Genomic DNA, 6,000 nt, shown 5'->3' with positions numbered 1-6,000 from the left:
AAAGCAGTTCTTTATAAATAGCTCTGTTCCTGTCGTATTTGTAAATTCAGTGCTTTCTGTGTCACTGACATCACCCTTCTTCTCCATGGCAACTCCCTCCGATGTCAAAATTTCCAGGCACTATTTGAGAAACTTAAAGCACTAAATGAACAAGTTGATTCAGGATGTTCTAATTGAAAATAAAACAGAGCAGGGGGCGGCAGGAGGGGGTGTGGATGGGAGAAAATGGGCTTCTCTCAGTTCTAATCCTCTGGAAAACTTGCATCTGTGAATGCATTTTAGAACTCTGCTTGCCCAGTCACTCTTCCTTTTATAACTATCCCTGTCAAAAGGAGGAGGTGGGTGGACATCTTCTTTTCCTATCTCCAACAGCCTGGAGAGAAACACTGCAGGTGACTAAGCAGCAGGATCCAGACTGACTCACTCCTGAGTTATTTTCTCTTTCGTTGTTTGTTCTTACCTTTTGGCCTGCAGCTTATATTTTTCCCCAGGCCCCAATGAGACAGAATTAGCAGCAGGCTTTATTGTTCCCTAATGTTCCTGAAAATATGTGCTTGTGGTTATACAGGTGAGGAAATAAAACCAAACCTTAATGTCAAGAAAATTAATCATAGTCTTTCTCTTGGCAGCAACATTTTTATTAAAAATAGTTTTTGCTTTGAGTCTTGTCCAGGAAGAACTAATGTGTCTGACACACCGATGAACTGAAAGGTTTCTTTGTAAACCGACCTGTGGAAAATACATCATTGCCTCAGTGGCAGGTCTACTGGTTTTAACTTGATTGCTGCAGTAATTGCTCTAAGTAGAAGTTGTTCTACCTGGAACCTTGTTTATAGAATTGGATTGTGTTGGGTTTGAACTGGGCCTCCTATCGTGGGATTGTAGTGGCTTCAACTGAAATACGAAAGCAGATCTTCAGCTTGGTGCAAGTTAATGTCTCCCCAGTTACTTCAATGGAGCTGTTCTGCTTTACATCAGTGGAGGATCTGGGTCACGGTGTCTAAGACCCTGGGAAAGTATCCCTTCCTTATATTGCAGTTTTGTGGCATTCCAAGCTCTATTGCTGAAATTCAACTTCCTGAAATGTCAACTCCATATTGCGTGTCTGATTTTAAAAATTGCTGGGGACGGATGCAGGACAGTTACACAAGAGCTGATGTCCGTGATGTCTTTCCCTGGATATAAGAACCCAGGAGCACTTAGTGAAATGAAAAGAAACCCACCATCTCCCCAAGGAGGGTAATGGAGCCCCGTTCTCTGTTTTAGAAGAGCAAGCTACAAGTGCTCACATTCTCCACTTTTCCAATGTGCAAGGCAAAGGAATCTATAATCACAGATTCTAGAAGTGTGAGGTCATGTTCCACCAATTAACCCTCCTCCACTTGGAGTGGAGCACAAGTCAGCCATCTTCTGATTTCAAGGCTTAGCTGAACGGAGATGCATGAATAATCTTTATATCCGTGAATCTTGATTAAAATATTGTCCTTGCTTCTGATGCACAAAATGTCACTCAGCCCCTACTCCCATCCTCTCTTCTGAGATCACAGAATCAGCACATAATACAAAGGAGTCCCAGCAAATGTCTATTCATTGCAATGCAAACCTTAATAGGAGCACATATCTACAATGGGATCCATTCAGTTTGAGCTGCAAGACTTTAATGGAATTTGTCACTATGGTCTCATCCATGCTCCAATGTGAGGACTTTATAACTTCCTTATGTTCTTCAAACACCTTTGCTTATTGCCAGGCAGAGGGGGCGTCTGGCACTTTCATATACTCCTCCACAGCAGCTGGCATCAGGCTAGTGCCGGTGAGTAAGCAGCTGCAAGGATGATGTGTGTTTGCGTGTGTGTGTGAGACACTGAACCAGGATCTTTCTGAAGAAGCTTTGAGATGAAATTGCTGAGAATTTTTGCCTGAAGCGAGGGATGTTTCCCTAATCTAAGACAAGCAGCAGCCTGCAATCAGAGAGAAGCAGTGGCTAAAGTCAGTCCAGAAGAGAGACTTTTCACAGATCTTCTCAAGGTAAGACCCCTTTGGGTGCTGCGGTAGGGGGAAGTGGGCAATAGGGTCCAGCATGAGCTTCCCCCACATATGAACACTGGGTGTGATGAGATGATTTTAAAGCTTGGGGAGGTTAGAAGATCATAATACTGAGACAGATCTAAGCCCTTGTCTGACACTCCCTTTTCAGGCTGGAAATTTAAATCAACCAATAGGAACCATCTTCTCTGGCCTGAAGCCACAAACAGGGAAAGACTTTTAACCCTAGAGAGTCTACCTTCAGCCTGGGCAAATTGTGAACAATACTGGCTAACTACACTTCTAATTCAAATGCTAGGTACCAGGATTCAGATACAAGGGTCATGGAACTGTAGGATTCAGAGAGAAAATGTAATTTAGCAAACAGACCAGCTCAAAATTTTTGTTTATTTATGTATTTTGTGTTTTTTAAACACGGGCAGGGTGCTTGGTGCTCTGCAGAATGCAAAATTAAGATGGTCTCTGCCCTGGGAGCATATGTCTAAAAGATTTTTGTGACGCTAACATAAGGTTCTTAATTTGAGACTATAGCGTGATGAAATGCTGCTGAAACAAGAGCTTGAAAATATGTATTTGTACACCTGACTTAGCATTTAGCTGTGCTGACAACTGTTTGTGGAGGGGCCAGTAAACACTAGAGATCTCTCTGTCCCAGCAGAAGGGGGCTTTTGCAGGGACAGTTTGTTTTACTATCCCATATCCTTATTTCAAGATGGAACAAAATGGGTTTTGAATGCACGGAGGTAACTCTCAAAAAAGAACCAGTAAGCAATGGTACTTTACCTCTAAAATACCTTTCCTAAAAGCATGTTTTGTATTTCATATCCAAAAAAAAATTAAAGCTGAAAGCTCTCCTACAACAGAAGACAGGCTGGGAAATGTATGCTGTGGGATGTGGTTGATTGCTGCCTTTTCATAAATTATAATCCTGGATGAGACATCATGCTCTGCTGCACTTTTTCAAGGTGCCAGGGCCATTAAGGAATACACTTGCTGAGCCTGGAAAGAGAGCAGAGTGCACGAGCATTCTGTTTTTTCTGTCTGTGGACTTGATCCCTATGAGCGTGCGCACACATCTGCAAACAGATCCAATTTCGCTCTTGGACACAGTAAAGAAAAAGGATCTGTTTTGGATCCAAAGAAGTTAGTATAATTGGCTAATTACAGTAGCTAAAGTTGGGATGGAAGAAACTGGCTAAAAAAGGACATCCTCAGAGACAGCTTTGCAGTCAGTTTTCTGTGGGGCAATGTCAAAGTCTGTCTTCGTTGCCACTTCTCTTCCCCCAGCTTGTGTGTGGTGAGGTAGGGAATACTGCCCAGAGACAAGGTTCTGTGCACAGTCACGTTGTATATGGCGGTGTGAGGGCGTTGGGTGAGATTGCCAAAGGAAGGGATCTTGTGCCCAGCTTTCTGGTAGGGAGCCTGATGCCTGTTTGGTTGCTGCTGTTTGCCAGTTTGATTCCACTGTGTGCCCATAGTTAAGACATTGTAATTACTTGCCAACCTTAGAATCAGGAAGAGTCTATTTGCGGGAGATTGAAAGAATGTATACTCTTAAGCATTAATCCAGGGCAGCTTCCAAGTATCCTGTTCACTGGAAGACTGGTTAGAAATAAACCAGGGCAGAATGATGGCATAAGGCGGCTGAGATTTCAGAAAAGCAGAGATGTTCAGGGTATCTCCTTGTTGGGTGTGCTTGGAACATTTAAAGGAATTCTGCCCTGGTAATCTTTTTATTTACTTTATAATAGAATATTCTGCAGATGGACCCATCAGGAGCATACTTGTGGCAAGAAGGCAAGGGAGCACTGACAATTGCAGTCAGTCAGAGGGACAGTATAGAAGGTAGACACCACCACTAACTCTATTACTTGACATCTTTTAAACCTACTTGAATTCTGCATAAATAATTTCCAGCACCAGCATTGTTTCGGGTGAGATTTCCCTTATTCGGCAAAATTCTCTCTCCATTTTTGTTTTTGGTGCCAGCTTTTATTTCGGGCCTTTTTCAGGGCCTTTTGCTGAAAGAGCTAGAGTAATTAAAAGGAAAAGAATCCTATTTCTAGGGAATATAAATTGTGGTAAGCCTGGAAAAGTGTCGTTTAATTAAATACTGATCGTCCTCCTTAATTAAAACTGCCACTAAAAACTAGGCAGTCCGGTAGTTAAAGTAAATAATAACAGGACATGAGGAATACCTCTCAAATGAACATCAGAAACACAATTACACAAATGTAATAAAAGGGGTGTATGTGCAGTGGCTCAGAAATGGAACAGAGCTTTTCACAGCTAATTTCAAACATGGTTCAGGGCAAAAATGGAATTGAAATTTGTTACATCTTGGTGACCCCAGACCATTTCCTTGTGAACAGTTGTTTGGATCACTGAAACCACTGCCAGAAATGGCACCCTACTTAGCAGTCTCAGAAGAGAAGCCAAAGACTGAATGGGCCATGGGGACTGAGCTCCTCCCATGCACTAGCAGTTGTCCTGTTGTCCCAGAATTATGACACGAGTGGAGCGATATGGAGAAGCTTGTACTACTACTGTTCAATCTGTGCATATTCTGTGGATAAAATAGAGATGATTTCGAGCCCACGTCCTGGGTTGTGCACAGTGCAACTTGGGGTGTGTAGGGGCATTAAGCCACCTCTATACTCCCTTTCCCTCCTCCCTGCAACCTACTGAACCTGGGGCCATGAGGCCATTCCCTGGAATAAAGCAGGGCAGTTTCAGAGCTGCTCTGCCCTTCTTCAAGTTCAGTCTCAACCCCACTTCAACCATGATGCCCACAAATGGATGGGTGGCAGAGGTTCATTAACATCGTGTGTGTGTGTGTGTGCGCATGCATAATGTATAAACATAACCTCAAAATCTGCAAATTATTCCCACAGTTGGTTTATGATGTTCCCTGTGCTCCTGTTGTTGCTACTCTTGCAGCCTCTCCTTCATCCTCTCTATTGTGTGCTCCTTCCACCTGTTTATAAGACTAAACTCTTCAGAGAGGGGACTGTCTCCTATTATGTCTCTACAGCACCCAGCATAGTGGGGCTGGATCCTCAACAGGGCCTCTGGATACTACAGTAATACAAATAATAAATCATCATAATCATGCCCTATTTTGTGCTGGGCAATGCCAGCAGCTTGCGTGTAGAGACACTATGCCACACCCCCTTTCTCTCAGGCACACCCTTTATGCTGGGGGCCAGAATAGGGTTGCCAACTTTCTACTTGCACAAAACCCAACACTCATGCTCTGCCCCTTCTCCGAGGCCCCCCTCCCTCTGTCACTTACTCTCCTCACGCTCGCTCACTCACTCACTCATTTTCACTGGGCTGGCTCAGGGGGCTGGGGTGAGGGCTCCGGCTGGGGGTTCGGGGTCTGGGGTGGGACCAGAAATGAGGGGTTTGGGATGTAGGAGGAGGCTCTGCGCTGGGGGGTGGAGTCAAGGGGTTCAGAGTATGGGAGGGGGCTCCGGGCTGAGGTAGGGGGTTGGGGTGTAGAAGGAGGTACAGGCTGGGGGTGTCGGTTCTGGGCTGAGGCCAGAAATGAGGGGTTCAGGGTACAGGAGAGGGCTCCAGGATGGAGTGGGGGTGGGTGAGAGCTCCGGCTAGGGGTATAGGCTCGGGTGGAGCTGGGGAGGAGGGGTTTGGGGTGTAGGAGGGTTCTTTGGGCTGGGGATGAGAGATTTGGGGTGTAGGTAGGTGCTCCAGGCTGGGACTGAGGGGCTTGGAGGGCAGCAGAGGGGCTCAGGTCTGGGGCAGGGGGTTGGGACCCAGGAGGGGATGAGGGGTGCAGGATCTGGGAGGTGCTTACCTCAGGCGGTTCCTGGAAGCAGCGGCTTGTCCTATCTCCGGCTCCTATGCAGAGGTGCGGCCAGGTGGGTCTGCGAGCTGCCTTGTCCGCAGGCACCACCCCGATAGCTCCGATTGGCTGAGGTTCCTGGGTGGCCA

At 45.7% G+C, this 6,000-nt stretch overlaps 1 protein-coding gene across 2 annotated transcripts in view; it reads left to right on the top strand.

Moving 5' to 3' along the window:
* Positions 1-1,035: 1,035 nt before the first annotated feature.
* The window catches only part of PAK6 (p21 (RAC1) activated kinase 6), a 52,956-nt gene continuing 47,991 nt past the window's right edge, over positions 1,036-6,000 (top strand). For both annotated transcript variants that reach the window (XM_074955710.1, XM_074955708.1), the window contains exon 1: positions 1,036-2,028. The gene's annotated coding sequence lies outside the window, so the exon portion shown is untranslated. The remainder of the gene's footprint in view (positions 2,029-6,000) is intronic.

This window comes from Natator depressus, chromosome 6, assembly GCF_965152275.1.
Source record: "Natator depressus isolate rNatDep1 chromosome 6, rNatDep2.hap1, whole genome shotgun sequence".
NCBI lineage: Eukaryota > Metazoa > Chordata > Testudines > Cheloniidae > Natator > Natator depressus.
The sequence above is the reverse complement of the archived record's forward strand: the minus strand, read 5'-3'. Positions and strand labels throughout refer to the sequence as shown.